Here is a 27526-nt window from a genome sequence, read left to right as displayed (position 1 = left end):
TCTTTCCCTAGATAGCATGATTCTAACAGATGCCTCATCAATTACTAAAGAGACATCTTCCTTATTGGTTTTATTTCACTTTAGGTCAACACATGACAGAGCTGGATGCAAGACATTTAATTTTTCCCTCAACTATTCAAGTTGTCTAATATAACTGCAACCATACACAGCAGATAACACCATATCTTTGTCCAGTTTAAAGCACTGTGATGAGTCAGAGAAAATTATGTAACCAAGACACATAGTTCAGACTGTAATTATGATGATTATTAGCTATGATAATAGATCATAATAACATCTGCTAGCACCACCACCAGAACTCTGCCTGGGCCTCATTAATCTGGGCCTCACTAATTTGCAATATGTATTTATCTGACTTTAGCTAGATGAAAGTGCATCCCCATCCAATCTCTAAGTTTAATTTTTAATGCAACTCGAAAAATATTTAGGTACAAGCCTGAGTGTCAAGTACAGAGATAGGCTCTGATGTAATAATTAAAGAGTCTCTAGGCTGTAAAGTCAGGCTGATCTGGATTTAAATTCTGTGACTGCCATGTTCATATTTCTATGAACTTGGCTGAATCTGTTTTTTTTCACTTGGAAAATGGATATAATAACAGCGAATTGTTATCATAAAATAATTGTTGTAAAGTCTGTAACACAGGCATGTAATAAGCCTTTAACATATTGTAACTATTACTTGTACTGTTCTTGCCCATAATGATGATGATAGACAAGTCAGGGATTATATACTTAACACAGACGCATAAGGAAATAATTGTTGCATCATGGATTAAAATGCTGTAGTAGAAATATTTACATAGTGTTGTGAGATCATAAATTAGTTTCTAACTAATTATATCTGAAGAAATCAGGAGAGGAGTTCCTATCTGACAAAATCTTATAGAATGAGTATCATATCCCTGGTATTCAAGAAAACAAGGAGATTCAAGGCACGGTAAAGAACATAAATTATTATGGAAAATATAACAATCTGGTATGATTAAAGCGTGGATTATCGTAAAGAGAACATTATGAAGACAGGCAAAAGGAAAAACGTATTAGCACATTAACAATATAAACACTTTCCCCCCACCCAGGGTCAAACTATTTAAGATGGTTTTAGAAATTCTAATGAAGTGATTTTGAAGTCCTGTGAACTATGGTAATTATATGTCTTGTCTGTTTATCACAAATTATGTAACCATTTGTGCTTTTTTCTCCATATGAAATAAAACAAATATATTTATTTTAAAAGACTCATCAATTTACATGTTTCATTTGTTTAGAGTAATTTTCTCTTAGTAGTATGGGTCAGTGAAGTTTAGCTATTGAAATCATGATAGAAGGCAATTATGAGTCACTTTGAGTAAGCTATTTATCCACTCTCTAGATGAGTTTTCTCAGCTTTAAAATGGGGACCATGGCTTATATCTAATATGCCCGAAAGTTGAACAGGAGCTGGTCTGGATTTCAGTGTTTAGTGACCATATACTTCTGCATGATCTCTTGTGGGCAGATTCTTCATTAAAATCTACCTTACATCCCTAGTGACTGACACATGGTGGTTCATAAATGTCATTTGGAATGAATGGAAGTAGCTCTGTAGTAGAAATAGTATATGGCACTATGCGAATATAAGTTATTATTATGTTAAGAAACGTCATCAAGGTGGCCTTCTTTCTAGAACATTAAAGAAAAAAACAGTACAAATATCCATAAAGAAAAAGAATAAATTAGGAAGATTTCAGTATTTTCCATCAGCATAAAGCTTATATGTTAGGTAGCAAATGGTCATTTCCTTCCTTATTGTTTCTAGGAATGACTCAGTCTCCAAGGCACAAATGGTTCTGTGGCCATCTGCAGTTCCAGGGAAGATTGAAGAATTGTATCTTGACTGCGGCTGGTATGTATATGGTCAAAATCAACTATTAATGATCTCTGACTCCATGGAGAACAGCTGTTGTAAACAAAGGAACTTAGAGTCACAGCCAAGTCTCCTTTACTATTGTAGTAAAAGAAAACAGCAAAAATGACAACAAAATTATTTCATACATTTTGGATGAGAGTAGGCTGGTTGGGAGCTACAAAGTGAGAGACACCTTTACTGTGTGCCTGCTGTGTTACGGGCACTAACACGCCGCCTTGTTAACATGATAAGACTGACAGAAAGACATCATTACACCCATTTGAAAGATGCGAAGAGTAAGGTGCAGAGAGAATAAGTAACTTCTTTTAAGTCTTATGAACAGTAATTGGCAGAGGTAATATTTAAATCCCCATCTTCTTCCTCAAGTCCCTTGTTCTTTTCTCTTCAATAGTTCTTACAAAGCATCTTTCTCATAACTTAAGACTTAAGTAGGAAGAAATGCTTGATGAAATAAGTTTAGAAGGCTGAATTACTTTAAGTTCTACAGGCTTAATTAAGATTATCTGCACCGGGCACAGTGGCTCACACCTGTAAACCCAAGACTTTGGGAGACTGAGGTGGGCAGATCACCTGAGGTCAGGAGTTCGAGACCAACCTGACCAACATGGTGAAACCCTGTCTCTACTAAAAAGACAAAAATGAGCCAGTAGTGATGGCATGCTCCTGTAGTCCCAGCTACTCAGGAGGCTGAGGCATGAGAATCACTTGAACCTGGGAGGTGGAGGTTACAGTGAGCCTAGATTGTACTACTGCACTCCAGTCTGGTCGACAGAGTGAAACTCCATCTCAAAAACAAAACAAAATAAAACAAGACACAAAAAAGAAAAAAGATGATCTGCAATGAGAGCTTCCAGGATGGAATACAGAATATATAGCCCCCTTATGTCTTTATTATCAGGGCCTTGTTTCTTCTTCACTTTTAAATGCTTACAGAAATTTAAAGCTGCCTGTGTTTATCCATCTAAAAATATTTATCAAATAACTGTTATATAAAATTTGTGGGTAAAAAGATGGGCAAATGTTGTTTTATAAGCAATTGAGTTAATCAGTCAATAAAAAATTTTAAAAATCACAATTTACCAGATAATGTGTCAAGGTGATGTTGAGACTACCCTGATTATGCCCCCAAAGAGTATATCTGAGTGGAAAACAATTAAACAAGTAATTATCTTTATATGAAGTAGGTGCTATTCATTTATTCAATGAATACTGAGCACTTACTCTGCGTTAAGCACCGGACTAGACTATAAGGAAACAGTGGTCAATAAGTTATAGATATTCCCCACCCTCATGACACTTACATTGTGGTGATTAGACAGAAAAAATAAAAATTACAAAATGTATACTTTTATGAGGTGAAAAAGAGCAGGACTAGGAGACAATGAGTAGGTAGATGGTGGGAAGAGTAGTCACAAAGGGCTTGATGAAGAGATGACAATTAAATTGATTTTTGAGTGATGAGAAGTAGCTAGCCAAATCCAGCACTGACCAGGGACCCAGGAGGTAGACAGGGTCCAGTTTTCATAATATCTTAAAGATTTTCACAAGCAGTTTGGACTTTCCTCACTGTCCAATAAGAAGCTACCAAGATGTTTTAAGCAGGGAGAGTAACAAAATCTGATTCATATTTTCAAGGAATCTTTCCTACCTATGGAGAATAGGCTGTAGATTTCCAGGAATGGAGCAGAGAGGTCAGCTGAGAGGCTAAGTAGTAGTCACTGTGAAAGGAAATGATTGTTTGGGCTAGAATGGCCAAGGTGAAAGTGGAGAAAACTGGATAAATACAGGACATCTATTTTAAAAGTAGAGGAAGATCACTGGCCAAAGGATTGTTTTGGAACCAAATAAAACAGGGAGGGGAAGTAAGGAAGTAAGGAAAAGGAATGATTTCCAGATTTCTGACTTGAAGACAGATGAGGGTGTCATTGACTGCAATGAGAACAAGGCTCAGGTAGTGGAAGCAGAGGTTATGCTAGCCCTTGTTTGGAATATCTAAATCACCTGTATGTGAGTTGAGCAGTAGGCATTGAAGACTTTCTCAAAGAAATTGATAGTTAATATACACCAGAAGAATAGAAGGAGTTAGCCAGGTGATGTAATTTACGCATGCAGAGAGAATGTCCCTGACAGATGTAAGAGTCTCTATCTTGACCTCATGGCAGATAATATGGTTAACTTGGAAAATGTAAATAAAAAGGTGAGGGATCAAGGGGTTCAGGTAGGTGTTAGGGGGAATGGGTGGAAAAGATAATACGCAATGAGGTTTATACCTTAGGCAGGAGCCAGATCAAAAGGAGCGTTTTACATTTGATCTTAGCCAAAAAGCCAATAAGCATTTTTTTAAAGCCTTTTAAAACATGCTACCAAATTTGAATGTTTTCCTAATGCAATAATAAAATTTATTTAGCAAAGGAAGGGCAGGATTCATCTTAAACTTTTGGAAGAATCATTCTAGATGCTTTATGGAAAATGAATTGACGTGAGCACAAGAATTCTAAATGCATATGTTCAAAGTGTTTTCAAAATGCTGACCGCATTTAGAGAGAAAAAAATTTAGGATGAAGCTTAGCCTAATGGAGTATTAACACAATTTTCATAAAAAGACAGTTCTGGTAGCAATGTTAAGGAAAAATAGAGTGTAATCCACCAGTGCAAGGCAAAACACAAGTTAGAAATGCATGTTCTATGACTGTTCTCTGCCATTTTGCAGATTAGAATGGTCTGTTTAGATGAGCTTTATGGGATAATGGGATTGGCTCTGGGACTGTACTATGGCTCCCAGCTCTCAATGGCTTTAGTTACCCTTCTCCATTTTGAAGATAACCAAAATTTCTTCATCTTCTACCTCATGTTTTTGGCTAGGGAGACGGTGGTGTTTCTACTGTGTACATCTCCCTCTGTGATTGTTTCTAGGTGATTTTTTAAAAAATTGTGAGATACTATAACAAGTTTGCAATGTTTTTCTACATAAACTGCAGCTGAAATCCTTGTCAGATGGCTGATCCTTCCCTTCTTCCTCCAGTATGTCAAGACGAGTTCTGGAATATAATTATTTTAGATGATGTTGTTTAATTTCAATTTCTGTATTGTCATGAAAATGTGAAATGTCCTATCCCATTCCTCATCCAAAGGTAATTAAATAAGGTTTATTTTAACTAACTAATGAGCTCGCTTCCAATAATATCAGCCCTACTTTTGGTCTCCAATCAGCCCACAGAATATAGGGAAGATTTACAGGAACATAATGAAAACGATAGCAACCCCTCCTCCCCAGAAAAGAGGAGTGAGGGTGGTGGTGTGCCAGAGGCAAGAACTGTGAGTACATTTAATGGTGACATACCATTTTTAGATGCAATTATGTAATTCATCCTAGAATATTGTGAGTGAGGGCTGGGTGATCATTTCCCCTACTACCACCCACACACATACACACCCTGGGATTTACAGCAATTATGTCAATTGTCCTATTTATGGTACTTGACACGTTTAATGTAAGAAAGGGACAATGCATCCTATTACCTCTTATTACAATGCAGCATGGTGATGAATGGTATAATAGTGATGATAATTAAAATGTGTTGTGCATACTTAAACATGAGATTCAAGGTTTGAAGAAGTGCCTATTATTCCAGCCTTCTTTCTTCTAAAGAAAGACTCAATATCTTCCTCTGCTTGTCTGCAATTACTTAGGTGATTCAGAAAAACACCCATATTACCTAGAGTTTATTCCCGTTTATGCATTTTTTTCTTTCTTTTGGATACTCTGTGTGAGACCTCTGAATGCCCCCAAAATCTCTATATTTAGCTCTTGCAGCTGACAGTTCTTTAAGCAGATACCCCTGAACTCTAGTATCTACAAAAGTCATTAGACTTAAATTGTCATAGGAACACTAGGGAATAATGTTAAGGTCCTGAATAACAATTTGCTTTCTTCCTATTTTAATATATCTGCTCTTGTTCTGTGACCAAGGTCTCTAAAATGTCAATCAGCTGCCCAGAGTTTCTACAGAAGCCAGAGTGGACTGCATAAATTTGAGTGAATCACTCAATCTGAAACTTCATTATGTCTCCCACCAAAAAATGGGAATGACATTAACTTGGGATGATATTACACACAATATTGTGGAAGAGACCAAGACTGTATAGTTAATGTATGCAAATATATATTATAAAACATACAGTATTAAAGACACATTACTACTTAGACTTCAGATGAAAACATAAGAAAAACTCATGAATATACCACTTTAGAATGATTAATACATGTTACATAAAGTATTCTTTTGAACTGTAGAAAAGCATTATGAATGAAATTAACTTCATACGATGAATGAGGAAACTGAGGTTTAACTTTAACAAGCCCAAACTCATAATGCTATTAGGCAACTGATTTGTTATTGGGATCTAGTACTTCTAAGTTTAAACAAAGGCTATAGCCACAAATTTGTATTTCTCTTCTGTGCAAACGTGATTAAGAACTAGGACAACCGAAAGAAAGAAGAATAAAAAATTATTAAAAGAAAAGGTATGCTGCAATATTTAAATGCAAATTAGACTTGAGTTTGTCCTTGATACTGCCAGGACATCATAACACTGACCCCTGGCCCAGCGGCTCTCCCACTCCTCTAGATAACATTTTCTACCTTTTTTGTTCTCCTCAAGCCTCCAATCTCTTCATGTTAATGCTCAGTCTCAACTAGTTATTTTGCATTATATTTTATTAAAAAAGAAAACAACATGGCCAAGTGTAGTGGCTCATGCCTTTGATCCCAGTACTTTGGGAGGCCAAGGAAGGCAGATCACTTGAGCCCAGGAGTTCAAGACCAGCCTGGGCAACATGGCGAAACACTATCTCTACAAAAACAAAAACAAACAAACAAACAAACAAACAAAAATCTAGCTGGGTGTGATGGTGCGTACCTGGTGCACTCCAGCCTGGGTGATAGAGTGAGAGCTTGGAAAGAAAAAGAAAGAAAGAAAGAAGAAAAAAGAAAGAAAGAAGAAAGAAAGAAAGAAAGAAAGAGAAAGAAAAAGAAACAGAGAGAGAGAGAATTTCCATAAGCTCCCAGCTCCCTGTCCCATCTAATAAAACTATGTGCTCATGTTCTTTGATCCCTCCCGTCGAAATTGATATCCAGAACCTTAACATTATTCCCCAGTATTTCTTTTGCTGTCTATGTTCCTGTCTGAAGCCAACCCCTCTACTTGCCCACTAGTTCCTGCTTAGTTAAAATATTTGAAGATACACACATATATATATATATGTGTGTATCTTCTATATACACAGAGAGAGAAAGACAGAGACTCCTTTTGTCTTTTCCTCTGCTACCTTTCACTGCAAAATTTTCTAAAAGCATTCTCTAAGTTGTCTAACTCCCTGTCTCAAACCCCTTTCTCTCATCCTCCCTTGAAATATTTCAGTCACTCATGACCACTAAACTTGTTCTTATCAAGGTCAGCAATGATATTCACATTGTGAAATCCAGTCATCAATTCACATAGAAGGAATTTTTGTGTTTTGTTCAATGTTGTATTCCAAGCTTCTAGAGTAAGTGCTAGTGTATGGACAGTGCTCAGCAAATACTTGCTGAATGAATAAATGTATATAAGGCAGACCTGGATTTTAATCCAGATTTTCCTAGGTTCTTATCATATGCCGCTGTGAGTCCCTTAATCCTCTCTGAGTCTCCATTTCATCATCTTTGAAATAGTGATAATAATAATGACCTACATGGATACTGTAAAGAGGAAATGAAATAATGCATGTGTATTACTGGCAAATAGACTTAATACCTAGCTGATGGTTTAACAGGTACAGAAAACCACCACGGTACACATTTACCTATGTCACAAACCTGCACATCCTGCATGTGTACCACAGAACTTAAAAAATTAAATTCAATTAAATTTTTTAAAAAGGGGAAATTCTTTGTTGTTACAGTTCTATTTTAAATAGTGCCATAAACATTATTTGTTAGCAAGGCTGAATAGTAGAGTGGGAGATTTCTGAGGATGTTTCAGATGCTTAACAAGTTTGCTTTGAGGATAACACAACAAATTACATAATAGTTTTGTTTGGTTTGTTAGAGGTTGAAATTTCTTGATGAGACTGGGACCTCCCAAACATAACTGTTGAACGTATTGAGCAGGCAGGGGTCTCCAAGGTAAGACAATGGAGACCTTGTTGCATCATTATTTTGTGTGATTGCTAAATCTAGAAAAATAAAACACATATGCCCATTAAGACTTCCTAAGGGTGCAGTATGAAAGAGAAGCAAGCAACTCATTCCAAACGGGTAATGACTGCTAACCAAGGTCTTGCTCATTTAACAGCCTAGAAAGGGCATTCTGTCAACAGTCCATGTCATCAATGGGTTCAATGAAATTCCCTGATCTTTAATTAGTGGAGCTGATGTGGCACATTTCAGGGGTTAACCTATGTAACCAAAGCCCTTGACTGGTGATGTGATTGTCTCTATAAAAGCCCCATAAAATATCAATGCTCAGTTTTGTTTAATACTAACTTATTTACATCTTCCTTCTCAATATTTCCTTGTTGATTGTTCATAATGATACTGATGGGTTTGATCTTTTTATTTAAATGATGGCTACGGTCTTCTTTTAGAGATCTTTAATGCCCAGGAGTGAAGTTTAGGGATGAATAAATAGAATACTGAAATTTAGAGGATATTAGAAGTTCGGGGACCATCTTTTCTCTTCCTATTTTTGATGCTTTCAGGAATGTCAAGGCAGGGATGCCTAAAACAAAGACATGAGGAGCCTCTACTTCATTAGAAACATATAGAAAATGAACCAACTTTTGTTTCTGAATTCTTTATCCAATGTGTTTTCCTCCTCTCTTTCTCATACACATATACATGTTTACATACACATATTCATGTACACTCAAGTCATAATGTATCCATATTAAATGCATATTTTCTGCATGTACTCTTTTTATTTTATTTTATTTTACTTGCTACAGGGTCTCACTCAGCCACCCAGGCTGGAGTGCAGTGGTGCAATCTTAGCCCACTATAGCTTCGATCCCCAGCCTCTGGTGATCCTCCCACCTAAGGGTCCACAGTATCTGGGACCACATGCTCATGCCATCACACCCAGCTAATTTTTGTATTTTATGTAGAGATGGGGTTTCTCTAAGTTTCCCAGGCTGGTCTAGAACTTCTGGGCTCAAGCAGTCCACCTGGCTCGGCTTTCCAAAGTGCTGAGATTACAGGCATGAGCCACTATCCCTAGCCTGCTTGTACTTTTTTCCACTTATAAGCACACACACACACACACATTAAAACTCATACGCTATACCAACTGGCATATGGCAACAAAAATATATGCATTCTCATCTATGCACATTTATGAATATCCCAAAATGCATAAACTCATATGAAACTGCATATAATACACATATACCACATAATACACTTAAACATGTGTGCACATATACATAGATACATGTAGTATAAGAAAATACCAGTTTTATAACCAATCTTTTCTTTTAAATAGGGTGAGTACTTTGAAAAGAAAGTTTATTTCATTTATTTACTTTCCCAGCTAGGCACAATAATGGATTTGGAATATGCAACCATGACATGATTTTTTTTTTACCTATGGTAAAAAAGAAATATCCCCCGCATATTGCCTCCATAAAGTAAGTAATTGATAAATATGTGATGAGTGAGAGTGTGAGTTGATGAGTGAATAAATGATTGAATATGAGAAGGAGAGAGCACATTGCTCTGTATAACTGAGAGCAAAATTCTATGGCTCCCTGGTTAGTACGGAAGTGAAAATTTGAGGGCAGGTGGGGTGGGAAAGAAGAAAGCAAACAAGATGGACTAATTTCAGAGTACAGAGGGAACGCAAATGCTGGCTAGATTCCCAAATAGCTATTAAATGAATAAATCTGTTTTAATTGTGGAACTCACAACCATTGGCCATTTCCGCTTCATGATGTCATGTTTTAAGATGTAACCAACCCCAGTCTTGCTATCTAAATTGTTTTTTCAGGGAGCAAACAGAAAGGCACTTATGGAATTCACTTGATCCCCATGACCAAATGTATCAGTTATCTATTGTTGTGTAACATGCAACCCCTTAACCTAGTTACTTAAAGCAACATTGATTTATTATTTCTCACAATTCAGATGGTTGGTTGGGCTGGTTTCATCTGGAATATTTCAAGCAAGTACATTCAAGTGTGTTAAAAGCTCCCAGATGCCCACACTTCTATGCCTGACAATTTGTGCAGAAACTCAACTGAGGCTCCTTTGTTCTCTTTCTTGTGGCATCTTATCTTCTGGAATGCCATTCTAGCTTTCTTGCATAATGGTCTCAGAGAATATTTCTGAAAGAACAATCAAAATAATTAAAGGTATCTTGAGGCTTAGGCCTTGGAACCTCACAATTGCATGATTGCTACTTCATATTAGTCAGAGCAAGTCACAAGGCCAACCCAAATTTAAAGGGTGGAAAAAGACACTATATTCTGATAGAGGAGATGCAGGTAACTTCTGGCCACTTTCAACTTGCACAACACATTTTCCTGATATCTCTACCTTTTCCTGTAATCTTTGAATTTCTGAATCTCTGCAGGTAAGTTTCCATCTATCCTTAATGCATGCATACTTTCCAAGGTTGCTTTGCAGAAATGGGCACTGTGGCCCACGAAGATAGTCTCATATTTCAAAAAGAAGATGGATGCTTGACTGATTCTTTTTCCCTTGATAGTGATCTGACAGCTGAGTGATCCAAGCATGCCCATTGTGAAAGGAGATATTTGTCAACAGGACACATGTCCATTAGAAACTGGACCAAAGCCATGGATTCATTTGTCATAGCTTCCAAAACAGCCTTGACTGGTAATGAGTTCTTTGCTCTAGAAACCAAGGTTAGTATGAAGAAAAGACCTCTTGACAGAGAAAAAGCCCACACTAGGTAACTGTGTGAGTGTGCATAGATGTGTGTGTAGGTATCGTTGCATATGTTTTACCACAGAGTAAAATAACTCTATAGAAAAAATATACAAACTATATCAAATCATTTTAGATGCCTCTTAACATATATGTACGCTTCTGCATATTTGTAACCAGGGCATACATTTGCTATTTTGAGTTATCATTTTCTAAATTAGCGCAACATTTCTCTTAATACTAATATGTAAACGTATATGTTTCTTTTTTGACATTCCATTGTGAAATAAGTAAATTTCTCTTAAGGTACTCATAACATCCAGCCTTACCTTATTATTTCTATCTATGTATGTCTTACATCCCCTAATTCATCATCCATGTAGGCATTCTTATCCTCATCATATCATTATCTACATTCCATCATTATCATCAAGGGCATTATTTGAGCAACTACTATTTTTTTTTTTTAATTTTAAAAGTCAAATTTATTTCTGAACATCACATATTTTGAAAAAACATTTGAATCACAGACTATATGACATAATTTACAATAGCAATACTACTATGCTTTATTTGGGAATAAATTTATCAAATGATATGCCAAGTGTGTTTAGAGTCAGTAATGAAATTGCAACAAAGGGCACTCAAGAGCACCTAAGAAAATGGAGACATCCCATGTTTAAAAGGCTTAATATTAAATAATGTCAATTTTCCCAATTGTTCATAGAACACTCCAATGGAGCAACAAAACGTCTCTAATGAATATCAAAAACAATTTTTATGGCATTTAACAAATTGATAAAAATTTTGTAAGAAAAAGTACACAGCTAAGTTAGGTTGGGAAAAGATAAAAAAAAAAGAGATGTAATACCAAGTACAAGTTGCCTCTTGAAGTTAGAGTAAGTAATATAGTGTGGTATTGGTAGAAAGATAGACAAACTGATCAATGGAACAGAAAGAGAGCCCAGAAATAGATGCACACATATATAGATATCTGATATAGGACAGGTAGTATGGCATATCAGTAGGAAAGAACAACTATTCAATGAAGAAACTTCTAAATAATAATTATTCAGCGGGGGGCTGGGGGCGGAAATGGAATTGGAAGGCTGCTATATGTCTTAAATCCAGTTTTTGTGTCTTTGGATGGCTTCCGGGCTCCCTGTTATGCTCCATTGGTCAATTTGTTTATACTCTTGTTGAGAATATTTTTATGTTTTGATATGCTGTGTTATCCCTTACTCATCAAGATGCTTAACTTCCTTTCAACATTTTCTTTACTATTAACCATACACCTTATAAACATTATCTCCAATGCTCACAAAACTCTAGAGAGAGACTTATTGTCCCCATATACTTAATTTAGAAAAAAAAGTTAAGTCTCAGGTGGCATTAGCAAGATGGCTGACTGGAGGTACCTAATGCTTGTCTCCCCCACAAAAAAGACCAAAAATATAAACAAATAATGATATTTTGATGGAGTATTTGAAGGAAAGCACTTTAGTACAGCAGGGGAGTGCCAGAAATCCTGTAGAGCACAGAGACTCAGGATAGATGCATGTAAAAGGGAACAAAACACCCTGCCTTTGCCACCTGTCTCCACTTTCTCAGTTTGGATTGGCTCTGAACCAGGAGGGACTCTCTCTGCAAAGAAAGGTAAGCAGGAGGCTCCCCAGCAACCTCCGTGAAAGCTGCAGAGACCTACAGTCTTTGCTGCAGAAGAACCCTGCAGTCCTCCCAGGCCCTGAGCCCAGTATAGGGAGCTGCCAAAAAAGCCCACATGGTTGCATAATTCCAAAGATGGAGGCTATTTTGTGCCCCGTCTCCACTGTGATCCAAACTGCTGTGGCTGTAAGACATTATCTAGAGATCAGAGCCATTGTGAGAGTACGTCTTATGACAGAAGACAGTAGTCAGTGCATCTCCCTTTTCCTGAGGCTCTGCTGCCCTTATATTATGCTCACAAATGGTAGTGTATCATTTCCCAGCTGAGAAGTTACTATAGCTCCTGACCCCCTGGGAATAAACTGCCTAAAAGGCACTCCATCTTCCCCATTCCAGTGACTACAGAGGCTCAACCCCAACTACTCAGATCCTATGCTTAGGAGAACAGAACACTAAAAACAGAGCCAATAAGGTGTTCTTTCCCAAAAAATCAGGTGGCTATGCTCAACAGAGAGACCATGACAAACATGGCAGCAAAACAGCTACTGAATAGCTTTAGAGCCTGATGGAACAGCCTGGTGCTTCAAACCCCATCAGGCAGTCATACCAGTAGCAAAGAAGTCCCTGCACACCCACAGCATTCAGAGCATCCCATCACTCTCACCCTCAGCAGAGACGTAGTGCCCCAGCAATCATAGCAACTCCTACAGCCTAGGCCACTAAGGCACTCACAGATTTCACTGACTTTGACTATAGCTGAAGAAACTGCATGGAGACTACACTGATACTCCTATGCAAAACCAAAGCCAACACATCCTACCTAACTGAAACCCTAGAACACATTTGCAGGTAAAAATATTTTAATACAAAAGCCATTCTATAAAATTGGAAGAGATAACCATTCTATAAGGTGCACAACTGTCAACAGAGGAAAAATAAAACATGAAAAAGTAAGAAAATATAATACCAACAAAGTAAGACAATAACTCTTCAGTAACTGACACACCATCAATGAAATGTATGAATTGCCTGAAAAAATTCAGAATAATGGTCTTAAGAAAACTCAGCAAGGCACAGGAGATAGATAATTCAATGAAATCAGGAAAGCAATTCCTGATCTGACTGATAAATTCAACAAAGAGATAGATATTATAAGCATTTAAGAAATGGAAATCTTGGCAAGAAATATGTCAATGAAACAGATTTAAAAATATAATTGAGAGCTTCAACAGCAGACTAGATCAAGCAGAAGAAATAATTCCTGAGCTACAGACAAATCATATAAAATATAGAAGTAAGATGAAAAAGAAAAATGAATGAAAAGGGACACCATTAAGATAACAGTTATCTGTATTATGGAAGTTCTAGAAAAAAAGAAAACAAGAAAGGTACAAAAAAATTAGTAAGGAAATAACAGTTGAAAATTTCCCAATTTTAGGGAGTGATATAGACGTTCAGATTGATGAAGCTCAAAAGACCTAATTAGAGGTCCTCTCCAAGGCACATTATGATTAAACTGTCAAAAATCAAAGACAAAAAGATAATTCAAAAATCAGCAACACAAAACTATCAAGTCATATATAAGGCAATCTTGATTAGACTATTAGTAGATTTCTCAGCAAAAACTTTGCAAGCCAAGACAGAACAAGATATTTCAAAGTGCTGAAAACAGCAACAACAACAAAATACTGTCAGTCAGGGACACTATTTCCAGCAAAGCTATCTTTCAGAAATGAAGGAGAAAAAAGTCTTTTTCAGACAAGCAAAAGCTGAAGGAAATTATCATGACTAGACCAGCCTTACAAGAAATCTGTAAGGGAGTGCTTTAACCAGAAGCAAAAGAACATTAATTGCTACCAAAATCATATGAAGGTATAAAATTCAACTGTACAAATAAATGCACAATAAAATTCAGATTACTGTAATGGTGATATGCAATGTTTTAAATCTCCAGTGTGAAGTTGACAAGTCAAAATGGTCAATTATAAATACAGCTAGAAATAGAAACGCTTTTACACGGTTGGTGGAAGTGTAAATTTGTTCAACCATTGTGGAAGACAGTGTGGCAATTCCTTAAGGATCTAGAACCAGAAATAGCATTTGACCCAGCAACCCATTACTGGATATCTACCCAAAGGATTATAAATCATTCTACTATAAAGACACACGCACACATATGTTTATTGCAGCACTATTCCCAATAGCAAAGACTCAGAACCAACCCAACTACTCATCAATGATAGACTGGATAAAGAAAATGTGGCACATATACACCATGGAATACTATACAACCATAAAAAAGAATGAGTTCATGTCCTTTGCAGGGACATGGATGAAGCTGGAAAACATCATTGACGGCAAACTAACACAGGAACAGAAATCCAAACACTGCATGTTCTCACTCATAAGTGGGAGTTGAACAATGAGAACACATGGACACAGAGAGGGGAACATCACACACCAGGGCCTGCCACTGGTGTGGCAGGGAGGAGAGGGAGGGGTTTAGAAGAAATACCTAATGCATGCAGGGCTTAAAACCTAGATGACGGGTTAATGGGTGCAGCAAACCAGCATGGCACATGTATACCTTTGTAAAAAACCTGAAAGTTCTGCACATGTATCCCAGAACTTAAAGTGTAATAAAAAATAAAAATAATAAAAAAAACTATAGCTACAAAGTTTTAAGGAATGCACAGTATAAAAAATGTAAATTAAGGCAAAAAAATTACCAATTTTGTGGAAGAAAGTAAAAGTCTAGAATACCTGTGTACAACCAAAGTTAAATTGTTACCAATTTAAATTAGTCTTCTATAACTATAAGATTTGTTATATAAGCCTCAATGGAACAACAAAGAAAATAAAAAATGACAGCACAAACACAAATGAAAAAGAGAAAAGAGTCTAAGCTTATCACTACAGAAAACCACCAAACAACAAAGGTAAAAAACAAAAGAGAAAGAAAGAAAAGGTCTACAAAATAATAGAAAACAATCGACTAAATGGCATAAGTAGGTATTTATCTATCAAAAATAACTTTGAGTGTAAATGGATTAAACTCTCCAATAAAAAGATATAGAGTGAATGAATGTATTGAAAAAGAAAGACAAACAGGACTTACTCTATGCTGCCTACAAGAGATGCCTCTCACTGATAATGGCATATATCAACTTAAAATAAAGGGTATGGAAAGTAATATTCTATGCAAATGAAAACCAAAGCGAGCAAGAGTCACTATATTTGTATCAGATAGAATAAACTTTAAAATGAAGACTATAAAAAGAGAAAATTATGATTATTATATAATAATAAAGAGGCCAATTCAGCAAGAAGGCATAACAATTATAAATATATATAAGCTGAACACCAGAACACACAGATATATAAAGCAAACATTATTAGATCTAACTGGAAAGTAGATTTCAATACATTAATGACAGGGGACTTTCACACTCCACTTTCAGCAATGAACAGATCATCCAAACTCACACATAAAATTAATAAAGAAACGTCAGTTTTAAACTGCACTTTATATCAAATGGACCTATTTACAGAACATTCCATTCAACAGTTTCAGAATACACATTCTTCTTATCATCACATGGAACTTTCTCCAAAAATGATAATGTGGTAGGCGACAAAACAAGTATTAGTAAGTTTTTCAATATCAAAATCTGATCAAATATTTTTTCAGAGTGGAATAGAATAAAACTAGAAATTAATAAGAGAAGGAACTTTGGAAGCTATACTAACACATGTAAACTAAACAACATACTCCTAAATAGTGGCTCCAACAATAAAAAAAAATTTTAAGAAATTAAAAAATTTCTTTAGAAAAATGAAAACGGAAACACAATATACCAAAATCTATGAGCTACAGCAAAAGCAGCTTTAAGACAAACACATCAAAAATTTAGAAAGGTCTCAAATAAACAATCTAATATTGCAGCAAAATGAATTGGAAAAACAAGAATGAACTAAACCCAAAATTAGTAGAAGGAAGTGAATAATAGGGATCAGAGCAAAAATAAACAAAATAGAGATGAAAACATATAAAAGATGAATGAAACGAATAGTTTTTTGAAAAGACAAAATTGAAAACCCTTTAGCTAGACTAAGAAAATAGAGAGAAGACTCAATTAAGTAAAATCAGAAATGAATAGGGAAACATTACAACTGATATCGAAGAAATAAAAATCATCATAAGAGACTACTATGAGCAATTATATGGCAACAAATTGGATAATCGAGAAGAAGCTGATGAATGCCTAGGTGCATACAATCTACAAGACTGAATCATGAAGAAATAGAAAATCTAAACAAATCAATAACAAGGAAAAAGATTAAGTCAATAATAAAAAGTCTTTCATCAAAGAAAAGCCCAGAACCTGAGGGCTTAACTGGTGAATTATATCAAACACTAAAAGAAAAATTAACATCATTTTTTTCAAATGATTTCAAAAATTGGAGGGAATTCCTTTAATTATAGAAGAAACATACCTCCACATAATGAAAGCCATATATGACAAACTCACAAGTAACATCATACTGAATAGGGAAAACATGAAAACTTTTCCCAAAGATCTGGAACAATACAAGGATGCCTACTTTCACCACTTTTATTCAGCTGAGTACTGGAATTCCTAGCTAGGGCAATAAGGCAAAACAAAGTAATAAAGACATGCAAATTAGAAAGGAGACAGTAAACTTTTCCTGTTTGAAGTGACATAATCTTACATATTAAAAAAAAACCCAAAGACTCCACTAAAAACAGTTAGAACTAATAAATAAATACAGCACATTTTCAGGACACAAAATTAAGATACAAAAAACAGCAGCACTTATGTATCACCATAGCAAGATATCTAAAGAAAGATATTAAGATACCATTTACAATAGCTGCAAGAAAATTAAAAGAAAATGCACACCTAGGAATAAATTTAATCAAGAAGGTGAAAGAACTTTACAATAGAAACTATAAAACATTGATTTTAAAAATTGAAGGGGACAAAAATATACGAAAAGATACCCCATTTGTATGGCTTGGAAGAATTAATATTATTAAAATGTCCATTCACCCAAAGCAATCTACAGATTCAAAGAAATATCTATCGAAATATCAATAGCATTCTTCACAAAAATAGAAAACAATTCTAAATTTGTATGGAACCAGAAAATACCCCAAATAGCCAAAGCAATCTTGAGCAAAAAGAACAAAGCCAGAGGTATTACACTACCTGATTTAAAAATATACTACAAAGCTATGGTAACCAAAACAGTATGGTATTAGCATTCAAATAGACATACAGACCAATGAAATAGAACAGAGAACAGAGATGCAAATCTGCACACTTTCAGCCAACTGATTTTTTACAAAGTCACAAAGAATACACATTGGAGGAAGAAAAATCTCTTCACTAAATGTTGAGAAAATTGGATATCCACATGCAGCAGAATGAAATTAGACCATTCTCTCTCATCATATACATAAATCAACCCAAAATGGATTAGGTGCTTAAATGTAAGATCCTAAACTGTAAAAACTGCTACACGAAGATGTGGGAGAATACCATCATGGTTTTCACACCATGCCATTGCTTTATTAACTAAGCTTACATGATATTCTAAATATGTTCTTTTTGTTTAAGTTATGTTCATAGCATCTTCACCAGGAGTAGCTTCCGTAACAAAAATCTACTTTCTTTGCTCTTTCATAAGAAACAACTCTTCATTGGTTGACATTTTATCAGCAGATTGTAGTAATTCAGTCACATCGTCATGTTCTACTTTTAATTCAAGTTCTCTTGCTTTTTCTACCAAGTCTGCAGTTACTTTCTCCATTGATGTCTTGAACTCCTTAAAGCCATCCAAGATGATTGAAATCAACTTCTTCCAAGCTCCTGTTAATGTTGATATTTTGAGCTTCTCCCATGAATCACAAGTGTTCTCTTTGGCATCTAAAATGGTGAATTATTTCCAGAAATTTTTCATTTTACTTTGTTTGCATGCTTCAGTGCAATCCCTATCTATGCAGCTATAGCCTTATGAAATGTATTTCTTAAATAATAAAACTTGTAAGTCAAAATGACTCTTTGCTCTATGGGCTGCAAAATAGATGATAGGTTAGCAAGCATGAAAATGTTAATCTCCTTATACATCTCCATCAGGATTCTTGGGTGACCAGATGCATTGTCAGTGACAGTAATATTTTGAAAAAATCTTTTTTTGAGCAGTATGTCTCAACAGTGAGCTTAAAATATTCAGTAAACCATTTTATAAACATATGTGCTGTGATCCATGCTTCATTGTTCCATTTATAGAACACAAGCAAAGAAGATTCAGTATAATTCTTAAGGCACTAGTAGTTTTGGAATGGTTAATGCACATTGGCTTCAACCTAAAGTCATCAACTACATTACCTCCTAACAAGAGTCGGCCTGTCCTTTGAAACTTTGAAGCCAGGCATTGACTTCTACTTTCTAGCTAAGAAAGTCCTACATGGAATATTTTTCAGTATATGGCTATTTTGTCTTTAATGAAAATCTGTTATTTAGAGTAGCCAACTTCATGAATTATCTTAGCAGCTAGGTCGTCTGGGTAACTCGCTGCAGGTTCTACATTAACTCTTTCTGCTTCACCTTGCACTTTTATGTTATGGAGACGACTTCTTCTAACTTAATGAAACAATTCCTGCTAGCTTCAGACTTTTCTTCTGCAGCTTCCTTACCTTTCTCAGCCTTCATAGAATTAAAGAGAGTTACAGACTTGCCCTGGATTAGGTTTTGACTTAAGGGAATATTGTGGCTGGTTTAATCTAAGTAGACCACTAAAACTTTCTGCATATCAGCAATAATATTGTTTCACTTCCTTATCATTCATGTGTTCCCTGAAGTAACAATTTTAACTACCTTCAAGAACCTTTCCTTTGCATTTACAACTTGTCTGTTTGATGCAAGAGACTAGCTTTTGGCCTATCTCAGCTTTTGACATGTCCAGTTACTAAGCTTAATCATTTCTAGCTTTGTATTTAAAGTCAGAGACATGCAACTTTATTTTCATTTGAACACTTAGAGGCCATTGTAGGGTTATTAATTGGCTAAATTCAATATTCTTGTGTCTCAGAGAATAGGGAGACCTGAATAGAAGAAGAGAGATAAAAGAACAACTGGTCATTGGAGCAGTAGACACACACAACATTTATCCATTAAGTTTGTCATCTTATATGGGTGTGGTTCATGGTGTCCTAAAAGCAATTACAATGGTAATATCAAAGATCACTGAATACATGTCTGTAATAATGTCATAATAATGACATAATAATAATTATTTAGTAATGACAAAATCATGTCATAATGTCATAACAGATATAATATTATAACAGATATGATGATAACTTAAAAATTTGAAATATTGTGACAATTACCAAAATGTGACATAATGGCACGAAGTGAGCACATACTTTTGAAAAATGGCATGGATAGACTTGCTTGACACAAGATTGTCATCAACTTTAAATTTTTGAAAAATGCAATATCCATGGGGCACAATAAAGTGAAGCACAATAAAACAAGGCATGCCTGTATGCTGTTGGCAGGAATGTAAATTACTACAGCCATTATGTAAAACAAAATGGAGGTTTCTAGAAAATTAAAGATAGAACTACCATATAATCCAGTAATCGCACTTATCCAAAAGAAATGAAATCGGTATGGCTAAGAGATATCTGAACTGTCATGTTTATTGAAGCACTATTCACAATAGCCAAGATATGGAATCAACCTAAGTGTCCATCAACAGATGAATGGACAAAGAAAATGAGGTATATATACACAATGGAATCCTATTTGGTCATAAAATAAAGATGAAATCCTGTCACTTGAAGCATTGGCAACATGGATAAATCTGGAGGACATCATATTAAATAAAATAATCCAGGCACAAAAGATAAATATCACATGATTTCACTCATTTTCAGAATTTAAGAAAACTTATTTCATGGATGCACAGAATAGAATAGTGGTTACAAGAGGCTGAGGAGGGTAAAGGGAAGGGGGATATGGGAAGAGATGGGTCAAAATGTACAGTTACAGGTAAGAGGTATAATAAGATAGAATTACTATAGTTAAAAAACATTACATTGTATACATAAACATAATAAGAGAAGGTTCTGAACATTCTCATTACAAAAAAAATGATAAATGTTTGAGGTGATGGATAAACTAAATGCCTTGATTCAATCATTACACAATGTGTACAGGTATAAAAACATCACACTATAGCCCATAAAAATCTATAAATATTATGTCAATTAAAAATTAAATTAAATTTAAAAATCTAAGTGTTAGATATTTATTCACTTACCTAAAGTTCTGCTACTAGTAGAAAATAAAGGGAGGAAAATATTTTCATAGTCGATACTGTGATTATAAGCAGATTATAAGAAATCTGAAGATAAGATACACATCAGAATGATTTTTGTGTACCCCATTATATCTAGCAGGGCCTATGCATGTAAAAAGCACTAACATATATTTTTCATATATTTTTAAGAACACATTATTTTATATAGCATGTCTATATATGCAATGTTCATTGGAGATTATATTAATAATGTATTCAATTGTATTTTATTACTATGTGATATCACATCATATAGCATTACAACACAATTTGCTTGATTGACCATTTCTCTACTGCTGGGAATGTCTGCTGTTTTTCCATGTGATATCCCATTCAGATTATAATGCTGTCAGTTCAGAGACAGGAAGGCAGAGTATTTAAGAGTCAAATGTATCTGTGTGAATCCTGCTGACTTTGAGAGAGTCACATACCCACCCTGGCCTTAACATTTTCATTAAAAAGAGAGATTATGATAGGACTAGCCTTGTAGGGCTCTTGTAAGTATTAAGCAAGAATTCATTATTAAAACAATTATTATTAAGCATCCAATATACACAAGGACAGACTGTGCTGGAGGTAAACAGGAAACAAAACAAAGTCCCTGATCCTAGAAAGGCTACATTCTGGAGGGAAACACATTATGTAAGTATAATATAAATATTAATATAATATCTAGTAGAGTAAATCTGCCTGAGCAAACTTCTGTATTTGCTATTTTCAGATCACCTCATACATTACTTATTCTTCAGATTTTAGTTCAAATGTCACTGCTCCAAGGAAAATTATTTTAAAACCTCAAATTAAATTCCTTTAGAGCTATTTCTTTCAAAAAAAGGTTTTTCCTATTGTAGCTTTACATGTATTTCTGTGCTTATTTATTTCATTCATTTCTTTTTCTACTCTAGACAGTATGCAATATAAGGACGGAAACCATGAGTATTCTTGCCCACATTGTATCTCTATGGTGTAACTCTAAGGTACCTAGCAAAGGATAGACATTTTAACAAGAATTCATTGAGTAAATAAACTTGATGGATGATAGGAATTAATAAGGTCAGTTTTTATTAAAGGAACAAACTTTCCAATTTCTTCTCCTGGAACTATTCTACTTCAAGACACTGTAAAATCCAATTATGTGGATCTTCACAAATCTCAATGTAACCCAGCAACCACACAAAATCAAAGAATGGTGGACCAGTAGAGTCAAGATTATTTTTAATCTGCACCTAAAAGAACTTGAACACATTTAGAGAGGGTTTCATTAACTTTTGTTTTATTCAATTTGAAACTAAATAAACTAGAAATTAGAAATCTACAGAGATTAGCTCCTTGTTGTCTTGAGAAAGAATAGACATAGTAATGATTTATGGTTTATGAGAAAGTGTTTCGCTGAATTTCGTTTAGTGTCTGTTGATGCTTATCATAGGACTGGTCACTCATATTAGTGAAAAATGAATTCCTGACTATAGTCACCTGCACACCTGAATTTGGATAGCAAATGGCATATATCAATTGCAGGGGAAAGAACACTGATAGAGTAAGTGGGAAGAGAGAGGACTTTGTAATTAATATTATGATAAGAATGAATGAGCTTGGCTTAGAATTCTCATAAATGGGTTTTCTGGATTGGATTCGGCATTTGGGTTAAGAGGAATGTTTCATGGCTTATGTTCATCAATACATATATGTAACTTCATGCCTGAGGGTTTCTATGTGTGTGGAGTATAGAGATATGTACACACACATACACACACACATATGCACACACATGCATGCACACATGTACACACATGCATGCACACATGTACACACATGTACACATACACACACGTACACATGTACACACATATGTACACACATGTACATATCTCTAAACTACACACACATAGAAAGGTGTGCCATCCCTATGTACATCAATATTATGCATGTATGTGTGTATGTGTGTAAATATAGTAAACTTATACATGAATATATTATTGTGTGCAGTTAATTATGACTATTATTTTGATGACTATGATTTTAATGACTATTATTGTGTGCAGTTGAGTATGACTATTATTTTTATTTTTCTTCATGAGTTTCATTCAAAGAGAAAGAAATTAGGAGAACTTTGTTGGGAAGACGATAGACTTCTATCCATTTCCAATTCCTGCTAAGGCAGTTTTTTGCCATTTAAAATATTTTAACTTATTTTTAATAACAACCAAAAAATTAAAAATCACATTTAAAAATTGATAGTTTAGCTTCTGCTGTTTGTGGACCTTCAAGAAAATCAAATTCATGATTTGAGAGAAATCTGCTGCCATTTAAATATCTTCACAAGCCTTCTTCCTAGGCCAGGCACACATTTGCTAAATAAAAAGCACTTAGGCTGTGTTTCCTTATATTATTGATTAGGATATATATTTTTAACTTAAAGCAAATAAGCATGCTTCTATTGTGTCTATGGAAAATAAAACATAATAGCATAGTCACTGTGATGCAGAATATTAAACAGCAGAAACTGAGGGATTCAGACCACTCCATGCCCACTGGTCCTGCTCAGCAGAATGCAAATTAGAATGCTTCCTAATCTAAGGCATTGCTCTTAATTTTACATCTAGATGTGTGTGCCTTTGCAGCTCCAGATGCATTTGCAAAATTAAAAGCATAATTTATCTCCAAGAAGCAATATTCCATCAGCCTAGTGACTTAGTCTTGATGAAATACTGGCTCTAAACAATGTTTTTTCACTGTTGGATCTGGTCTCAGGAACAGAAGTGGGGCAATAATATTCAGTATCCAGGATTGGTTACAGGGAGGTGAGGCAGCTCCACTGCCTTCCTCAACCAAATCTAGGTAATTGAATCAGACTCATCCTTTCCCCCGTTCTTCACCACATGTCATCAACAAAACGATTCAAACTATATGAACTACTAAGAAAAGCACCCTGTCCCTGGAAGACTCCAGGGGAAGATGTTTTTCCTTGGACCAAGGAGTCAGGCAGTGCCCTTTTAACCTGTTAGCACCAAAATGAAAAATGTAAATTCATGAATAAATTTTGGTGGAAATAACACCTAAAAGTAGCTATAGAGAGGGACTGTAAGGTACAGTGCTGAGGTGATAGAAGGGAATATTATGCCCCAAGAAGGGCTATGTCCATATCTGAATTAGAGGGCACAAATGCAACAACAGAGCTGGTCGTAGCAGATGTAGCTCAGTCAGCTTACCACAGACAATTCTAAGTAGATAATATTTTGCTTAGACTAGGCCTCTTTCAATCTTCCTCAACATCACCCCTGAAGCTCTACACTGCATGATTACGCACCCATTAACGTATTTCAGTCATAGAGATAGCATAGGGTTTATTCATGTTTGTGTATGTGTTTGTTGATTTATTTTCATTTTATTTTACAATTATAAGGATTCTTAGCAATCACTGAGGAAAGAGAGAGAAAGGTATTTCCCCAAGGTTATAAAACAAGTTGAGAAACAGCCAAGCTTCGAAGACAGATTAACAGGATTGATGTCTACTAGTACTTTCCTGTGTATTTCCTATTAAATCAGAAACCAATCTCATGGTGAGTGTGGCTATGAATTAAAGAAGACAATAGGCAGATGCTTATGCATTAGGGAATTGTAGATGAGGGTTAGCCTTCATCTACATCACCTTTTTTTTATTATTTTCTTTTTCTTTTAATTTTTTTTATGTTTATAGATTGAGGATGTCCATGTGCAGTTTTATCACATGAATATATGACATCATGGTGAAATCTGGGGCTTTTGGTGTAAGCATCACCTGAATAGTGAACATTGTGCCGTTGTATTAACTCTGAAGTTTTTTTAGGACTAAGACTTTTATAATATTGGTTGAAAATCAATTCGGGTAAAAGTGATCACAGCTGTTGTTTTAGTGTGGTAGGACAATATTTATTAAATATAAAAATAACTCTATTGATATTGGTATATTACTTCTAAAATAGAATTTTACAAAAATCAATGCTGATGGAATATTCTCCGAATTGAGGAACCAACTGGGGAACAAATGTATTGAGATTGTTTTATAAATTTAGGATTATATTTTTCTTTATTTTCTACTTTGGTTGGCCTTGATTTACATTGATATGTGGCTGTTTCTTTTCTTAGTGGCACATTAATTTTTCATTTTTCAAAGGTTGTACAAGTTAATAGACAACAAGATGTCAAAGGTTTTCATTGCCAACTTCTAGTACAGGCAGCAGATTTCCAATAGCAAAGAGTACCTACTTTGAATTACTTGGGAGGGGGTATCTGTAAATATTTCAGCTTTGGAAAGGGTATCATTCATGAACTGGTTAGATGAACTTACCGAAGTCCAATTATAGCCTATGGCAAGTGGGTATTTATATGTAAGGACATATCATTTGAATATCTACCTCCCTTTATGATTTTTTGGATAGCCCATGCTTGGTTTCTGCCCAAAACACATTACATGAGTTGTTTTTGTTTTGTTTTGTTTTGTTTTTTAATCAACACTAGCAACTGGTTTCCCTTCACTTTTTTTAAATCAATTTAGTTCAGTATTGCAAAGGTGTAGGTTAGTGCCCACATGTGTTTCAGGCTTCCTGCAACCACTAGACTAATCTAAGCATAATGACCTAGACTAGAAAGTTGAATAAGAGAGCGGGAACTGGCACATTCTGGAAGTTAGCAGGGCCAGAAGTTGTATTCAAGGTCATTCAAGTGAGAATAAAAGGCAGGCTGAAGAGATACAAAGTCAGTGAGAAGAAGCAGCAGGGATATGTGATCAAACAAGAAGACTTGTGGGAACTCAGGCAGAGGATGGAATTAAAACTCATGTGACACATTAAGGTCAGCCTTGGCTATGAAAAGTAATGTTCATATGTCTTTAGCCAAAGGGGAGGAAAAGCATGATCTGACGGTGTGTGTGTGTGCGTGTGTGTGTGTGTGTGTGTGATCTATCATGACTTGCAATTTAGGTATTATTTGCTCCATGACATTCAGCTGGACAGGGCATGTGGGCTGAAGGCCTGACCTAGGACCCATAAGGATGCATTTTTTCACAATGGATGTTGAATGTGAAATTTCCGTTTTATCTTTCTGAAGTTCAGTAAGCTATAATGGAGATTGAATTAATTAGGATAGTAGCAACTGTCATAGACCATGGCTCAAACACACAGTAGACTTTTTTGTTTGTTTTTTCTCTTTCTTATAACCCACTGTGTTGTTTCTAATAATCAGACACCTCTCTTCCATACAGTACTCAATAAATCTATTTCTCATGTAACACAGTATCCCAAGATCCCTGTATCCCTTGGCTCTGCTGTACTCTAAGACCCTGTAATCAACTGCAACTACCAAGTAGAAGGCAGGAAAATGCATGAAGGAGGTTATCCTACTTCAGAAAAGCTTTTGCCTAAAAATAGCTAACATTATTATTATTATTATTATGCTTACATTCTATTGCCAATAACATCACATTATTACATCCAGAGGTAAAGCGGTTAGGGAAGTATAATTAACTGAACCATTGTTTCTCAGGGATAGTTCTATATTTTTGCATGCTGAATAATAGCTATCAAAATATAGCAGGTTCTAATCACTGAATCCTGTAAATTTTACCTTCTGAGGAAAACAGTCTTTGTAGATTTTATTAAATGAAGGATCTTGTCATGGAGAGATTACTCTGGATTGTTCAAGTAGGCCTTAAAGAAAGAGGTGGAGACAAAACTGACAAATGAGATTACATAAAACTAAAAAGCTTCTGTACAGCCAAGGAAAGGGTGAATCAACAGGGTGAAAAGACAGCCTACAGAATGGAAGAAATATAAAAGACTGCCTACAGAATGGAAGAAATATTTACAAATCATGCATCTGATAAGGGGAAATATCCAAAATATATGAGGAACAAAAACAACTCAACAGTAAGAAAATGAATAACTCAATTACACAGTGGACTATTATTCAGCCATTAAAAAAGCATGAAGTCCTGTCATTTGCAGCAACAAGAATGGAACTAGAGGCCATTACATTAAGTGAAACAAGTCAATCAAGGACTTACAAATATTGTATGTTCTCACACATATATGGGAGCTAAAAAAGTGGATCTCATGGAGGTAGAGAGTAGATTGGTGATTAACCAAAGGCTAAGAAGGGGAGCATAGAGAGGGAATGAAGGGAGAAACAAAGAATATAAATGCATTTTATCACCACTAAACTGTTGTATTCATCTGTTCTCACACTGCTAGTAAAGACATACCTGAGACAGAGTAGTTTATGAAGAAAAGAGGTTTAATTGACTCACAATTCCACATGGCTAGGGAGGCCTCACAATTACAGTGGAAAACAAATGAAGAGCAAAGTCATGTCTCACTTGTTGGCAGGCAAAGAGAGAGTGTGTGCAGGGAAACTCCTCTTTATAAACCCATCAGATCTCATGAGACTTACTACCACAAGAACAGCATGGGAAAGACCCACAACATGATTCAATTTCCTCCCATTGGGTCCCTCCTATGACACATTAGAATTATGGGAGCTACAATTCAAGATGAGATTTGAGTGAGGACACAGCCAAACCATATCAACTGTACTTTTTAAAATGATAAAGCTGGTAAATTATATATGTATA

Source organism: Pongo abelii, chromosome 13 (genome assembly GCF_028885655.2).
Source record: "Pongo abelii isolate AG06213 chromosome 13, NHGRI_mPonAbe1-v2.0_pri, whole genome shotgun sequence".
Taxonomy (NCBI): Eukaryota; Metazoa; Chordata; class Mammalia; order Primates; family Hominidae; genus Pongo; species Pongo abelii.
Note: the sequence above shows the minus strand (reverse complement) of the source record.